Here is a 6977-nt window from a genome sequence, read left to right as displayed (position 1 = left end):
CACACACACACACACACACACACACACACACACACACACACGCATACCTACCTATGCACATACTTATTCACATTTTTTACAATGGAGTTTTGTATTCTTTCCCCCAGCATATACACTAATACATTAATCCTCAGCTCTGTGGACCCAGAGGAGCTCCCCAATGTGTCCAGGCTTGTGCATGGGTAGAAGAAGTCCCCAGGCTTCCTGCCATTCCTATCTACAGTTCCAGCTGATAGACTGTGTGCATTAGTAGCTGTGTGGCCTTGATCATATTACTCTCTCTAAGCCTGAGATTTCATAACTCTAAAATCAGGACCTCTACTTCAGGCAGTTTTGAGAGGATTATGTGAGATAAATAATGCATGTACGAGACCACTAAAACAACCAGCTAGCACGTCATATACCAGCAAAGGCTTATCTGTCCAAAATACAAACACAGGTGCTAATATAATTTGAAGAACGTTAATGGAAACAAGAAAAGGAATGATAGGGAAGGGGAAGGGCAAGAGAGAAGTGGGAATACAGGTGCCAAGTGTGGAAAAAACTGACAACTGAAAAAGCAGATTCTTCTGGTGATCAAAATTTACATATAAAAGGAAAAAAATTTAATGATTATTAAGCACAGTGATAGGACAATTAGAGAGATCATCTCATCCCTAATAAGACCAAACTGAAGCCGTTTGACCTCAGAATTTATTTATTTACATTGTACTAATTTATGCCTAGAAAAAGAACTGTACAAGAATTCAAGAAATCCAAAATGTACATTCTCAATTTTAAGGATAGTTCTGCTATTTTGTGACCTTGGTCAAATCACTTCTCTCTAACGGAGTTGAATAAGATCAGCATTATTCAATAGAAGTATCACATGAGACATATGTAATTTTTTATTTTCTAGTAGCCATATTTTTAAAAGTAAAAAAAATGGGGAAGTTACTTTTAATCACATATTTTATTTAACCCAATATGTCAAATAAATATTGTTTCAACATAATGAAATAAAATATATTTCAACATAATATTTGAAAATTGTGGTATTTTACACTCTTTTTTTTTTCTCAAATAAATCTTCAAAATCCGGTGCACACTTTATACTCACATCTCAATTCTGACCAGCCACATTTCAAGTATTCAACAGCCACATGTGGCCAGTAGCTACCACACTGGGCAGCACACAATGGATGACTTATTTATTTATCATCTATTGATCATCTTCCATATGTCAGGCATTCTTCTAGGTGCTGGGCATAGAAAAATAATGAAGGCATATCCTGACCTCGAAGGGCTCTGAAGGTCTCCTCCAGCTCCCAAACTGTAACTCCGCTGTGACAAAAGAAATCAAGCCCTCCTTTGGGGGGGGGCTATACGCCTGAGCACCCACTAGTCTACTACAATACTCATGATAATGTCTTATAACTATTTGGGTTTTTTAAATCAGTCTCTATCATGAGACTGTGGGCTCCTTTGAGAACCTAGACATTTGTATTATTCATTTCTGTATAACTCCTAACACTTAGAACGCAGTCCTTTTCTTGCGATGGCTTCAAACTGCAAGTGCTATTCTATGTTTGCAATCAAGCCATGAGTGACTTAGGGAATGCTGCTGCCTCCTACGACACTCATCATCCTGCAACTTCTCAGAACATGGTACTTTCATGGTGTTTCACAGCACGAGGTATATAACAATGGGACTATATAGACTGAGGTTATGTACCAACCTATAATAACGAACTCCCATAATGTGTATAACAATAGGATCGTATAGGTCTCTAGAGGCTGTAGTAATGTACTCATCTACCGTAAGAAAGTCCTGTAAACAGCAGGAAATTTCAAAAATAATGTGAAGCTGAAAGCTATCAGCGAATTCAGCTACATGACAACATGAGCAAAAGGTAACTAATGCATGAACATTAATAGACAAAGTATAGCACCAACAGCATTTACTGAATGAATTAATAAAAGAACGTGGCCATCAAGCTCTAGACAAAGCTACAGAAGATATAGTATTTTTTTTTAAATGTAGACATGATCCCTGCCCTTAAAAGGTTATAATCAATTTAGGGAATCAACATATACACACAAAAAGCTGAACAATGCAAGGGACGGGGTCCCACATGGCATTTTATAATTAAATGCAGAAAGGTTTTACAATATTAGGTGCTATGGAAGTTCCTTCAAAGGATAACTCACAGTAGGCAACATTACTCAGGAAAGAATTCATAGATAGGGTAGGACTTAAGTTAGGTCTCAGAGCATAGATAGATTTAGATGGAGGAACAGTGGAAACCAAAAGGAAGGTAAACACAGAGCATTCTCAAGAACAAGTAGTAGATGAACCTACAAAGAGCTATACATTCAGATTGGGGATGGGTTTAAGTCAAAACTGGAAAAATTAGGTGAAATCAGATTACGGAAAAACTTGAACTCCAGGTAAGAAAAGTTCTCTTAATCATATGAACACAGAAGACACAATGACCTTCTAGCTGGAGAGCAACACAATGAAAGCCATGTTTTATATAAAAATTATTGACAGTGGTTGCCAAGGGCTAGTGGTTGGTGGAATGAGGAATGACTGCTAATGAGTGCGAGGTTTCTTTTGCAGGTCATGAAAATGGCTGAGAATTAGATTATGGTGCTGCTTATACAACTCTGTAAAATATGCTAAAAACACATCGAATTACATACTTCAAATGAGTGAACTTTATGGTATGTAAAGACTCAAAAAGCTATTGAAAAAAATTAATTGGATACCAGCACGCAAGATAAAGAGGCAAGAGAACTAGAAAGACCAGGTTACCAATGAGGAGGTTACTACATAATCCAAACTTGTGACAATGAAACGTTAAGCTAGAGCTCAGCAGTAGGAATAGATATTAGAGATGCAGGAAAAATAAATACAGCTTGAAGATGCTTTGGAAAGTAAATGAGCTCAACAACTCAGATCTAGAAGAGTCCTTAGAGGCCATCTGTCCTGATGAAGGAATGAATCCCTTTAGTTATAACTCCGAAATCCTCTTTCTACTTGAATACTTCCAGAGGTAAGGAATTCAACATAATATAGTTAATTCCAATATTGTCAAATTTTCCTTAGGTTAAATGAAACTCTTTTAAACTTTGTGCAGATTCCCCCACATCCTAACCCACTGCCACCAGTTTTTGTTTTTTTTTCTTAAGAACAAACTTCCCCCATCCCATCCTTTAGTTTGCAACAACCATTTTTAAGCCTGGTGCCCAGCACTAACCCCAGTACATTTAACCAATTAGAAGACCAGAACTGCCCACTTTACTAAAGATGCTCTTAATACAGTATTATGCAAAATTACTCTGCTCCAAAGAAGATAGACAAATGGTCAATAAACACATGAAGCGATGCTCAGCATCACTAATTATTAAGGAAATGCAAATCCAAACTACAAGACAGCACTTTACTCATTAGGATGACTACTATAAATAACAAGTGTTGGCAAGGATATGGAGAAATTAGAACCCTTGTGCACTGTCGATGAGAACATATAATGGTACAGCCACTGTGGAAAACAGCATGGCGTTTCCTCAAAAAATTAAAAATAGAATTTCCATAAGATTCAGCAATTCCATTTCTGGGTATATATCCAAAAGAATTGAAAGCAGGGTCTCTAAGAGATAATTATAAACCCATGTTCATACCAGCATTATTCAAATTAGCTAAAACGTGGAAGCAACCCAAGTGTCCATCAATAGATGAATGGATAAACAAAATGTGGTATATATGATAGAATATTATTCAGTCTTAAAAGGGAAGGGAATTTTGACATATACTACAAGATGGATGAACCTTGAGGACATTATGTTAATTGAAATAAGTCAATCACAAAAGGACAAACACTACATGATTCTACTTACATGAAGTACTTAGAGTAGTCAAAATCATAGAAACAAAAAGTAGAATGGTGGTTGCTAGAGCTGAGGGGAGGGGGTTATTATTTATAGAGGGGGAAATGGGGGTTTGGTTCCAGTTTTACAAGATAAAAAGAGTTGTAGAAATGGACAGTGGCGTGGTTATAGAACATCATGAATGTATTTAATACCACTGAGCTGTATACTTGAAAAAAATGGTTAAGATGATCAATTTTATGCATATTTCACCATGATTTTAAAAGTTGGGGGAAAAAACTAAATGTGAGCCCAACAGCAAGAGGTTCAGTAGAGAAGGTAGTAAGCTGAGTTCAAATTTAGACTTCCAGTCATCCAAAAAGTATTTATTGAGCACCTATTATGTTCTGGGCACTATGGTAGTTCTGGGAGTTTCAGGCAACAGCAGTACAAACAAAATGCAAGTACAAAGGCCCACTAGGCAACCTGAATATATAAAACTAGTGCTGAAAGAAAGATCAAGGCTAGAGAACAAATTTTCACCATGCTGATAGCTAGGAGTAGATTAACTATTCTCAAGGAAATTAAGTAAAGAAAACAAGGGGGGCAGAACAGACTTCTGGAAGAGTTGTAACACAAGAGAAAGAGCGCCAGGGCTGAGGGTCAGAAAGTCGGAATCCAGTCCTTGCTCCGCCATTCTACACGAGCCACAAAATCTCAGTCTCAGCTTCTTCGGCTGTGATGAGGATTACATAATAACAGAAATATGTGAAAGCACCTGGCACATAATAGGGCGCCTGATTGATCATTGTTGAATGGGTGAATATCCTACTAATATGACTCATGAATCATATTAAACATGCTATAGATAGGAAGACCTCTGAGCACAGCCAGGCTACCAACACTGAAACTAGAAAACAAAAGTATTAACAATCACCATTATAACATTAAAAAGGAATTCAGCGATATAGCGTTTAATATTCAGAGAAATCCTAGGCAGTAGATATTACTGCCTCACTTTATAGATGTGATGATTGAGGCTCAGAGAAATCAGGCCTCACAGCCTTTAAGGGTAGACCAAGTCTGACCCCAGAACCCAAGCTCTTAACCATCACACCATGCTTTCACCAAGCTTCCCTGGGAGATGTGTAGGGCATGGACAAAAGCAGAATGTGCCAGCACCTGCTCTCTAGGCCAAGTCAATTAATAACTTCAACTAGGACAAATAGAAAGGCTTTAAAGATATCATAAAGCCCGGTTTCAGAAACCCAGGCAGACATGCAGCCTCGCACAGGAAGAGCTGGGCACCGAATGGTCCCAGCTAAACAATGCCCTCAGGCAAGTGGTGACAGGCTCCAGGAACAACAGCTGCAACTGCGCGATTCTGAACAGTGTTTGTGTGTGTGCAATACACAGAGTGGGCTGCTCGCCCAGTGGCTCCGTCCCACAGAAGCATTCAGAAACAAACCCACCACCATAAGCAGTGTTTTCAACACAAAGAAGGGGTCAGTCTAAGTGATGATATGAGAAAACCCTGCACCAGATGGCATCTCTGCAAAGGCAGGTTCCACCGGCTATTAGTCCTGGTCTCTCAACGTACAACCCAAATAAAGCAAGGGAGGTATATTAACAGCCAAGACATGTACCTAGAAGGCCAACTGCTGAGGCTGCAGCAACTACATCAATGCTGCATCAGGAACCCTAGGGCTTGTTATTTCTATAAATCCTGACAGTTAAAAAATCCAATATACTCTTTCTTGTTTCCCCTGTATTACCCTGTACCCCAAGCTTCATCACTAACATATCCCTCCATACATGCTTCCTAACACCATCCTTCTCGGACCCCATCACAGAATTATCTACCTAAGTCGATAATTAAGCATAAACTCCTGCCTACCCTCCAACACCTCCCACTCTCTCTCTCTCTCTCATTTCTAAATCCCACTGTTTTCCATATCAACCCTAATGCTTCCTTCCCGAGGCTTCCATTCCGCCCAGTGAAACACTTTTTTTAACGGGGATAAACTCATTCACCTCCTCAGTTATTCCCTTAGAAAGTCCTCCTTTCACATCCCTGATTACCAAGATCACGTTACTTCCTACAAACCCTCTCCTTCCACCTTCCCCTGCTGTGCTTACCGCCTGTCATCTCCAGGCCAGCCTTCCTCTCTTGGGGGTCTCTGCCCTGCGCTCACACAGCCTTCTAGCCATCCTGATCATGACTCTCATCATGCTCCACAACACACACCCTAAGACGTCCTCCAAAGATTTTAGCAACTGGCCCAGTCTTAGCTCTTGATGAGGCAAAATTTATCAATCCTGTTTTTAAAAGGGCATATCAAAAGAGCTGCGTGAAAATATATAAACAAGAGTCACCAAATAATGGAAACAACAATATTTGGTATCTTGGTGTCTCTGGTATGCCTGGTCAGCTGGAACAGACTACTGAAACATGGAGGTCATAGGCGGGGTGAGGGTTGCAGTGAGGTGAGCTCAGGGAAGAAGCAAAAATGTCTTGGTAATTGAAAGGTGTTCTGGTTAAATTTTAGGCTGTATGAAAATATCTTTTGATAAAAATGGCCACATTAAAATGTCATACGCCATAAAGGAACTTCCTGGGTAGATGGAAATGTTATAGGTTATGCGGTGTACATGGGGTGTATCCATTTATCAAAACTGACAGCTAACGTTTGTGCATTTCAGTGTATTTAAACTATATCTCCAAAAAGCACCTGTAAAACAAGAATAATGATAATCAAGTCGGTGACAAGAATGCTGATTAACTGTTGAAGGTGGGTATTAGGAACATGAGGGTTCACTACACTATTCTGTTCTTAAGATGTTTGAAATTTTCTATATTTAAGGTTTTTAAATGGCACATGCCCATCTCCCACACACCTCATGCTCAACCTCACATCCTTATGGCTTCATGATCTGTATCTGTGCAGCCCAATATGGTAGCCACTGGTCACATGTGGCTATTAAATACTTGCAATAGGGCTAATATGACTGAGAAACAAAACCTTTCATTTTAATAAATTTAAATTTAAATAGCCACTATACTAGACAATGCAGCTCTATAACTTCTCTCACTCATTCTTTTTTTTTTTTTTTTTTTTTTTTTT

At 38.9% G+C, this 6977-nt stretch overlaps 1 protein-coding gene across 1 annotated transcript in view; it reads right to left on the bottom strand.

Annotated features, from left to right (window-relative positions):
- The window catches only part of TMEFF1 (transmembrane protein with EGF like and two follistatin like domains 1), a gene marked incomplete at its 5' end in the record, with an annotated part of 59242 nt that overhangs the window by 14714 nt on the left and 37551 nt on the right, over positions 1-6977 (bottom strand). The window lies entirely within an intron of this gene.

This window comes from Hipposideros armiger, unplaced genomic scaffold, assembly GCF_001890085.2.
Source record: "Hipposideros armiger isolate ML-2016 unplaced genomic scaffold, ASM189008v1 scaffold_1269, whole genome shotgun sequence".
NCBI lineage: Eukaryota > Metazoa > Chordata > Mammalia > Chiroptera > Hipposideridae > Hipposideros > Hipposideros armiger.
This window is presented reverse-complemented; position numbering and strand designations above follow the sequence as displayed.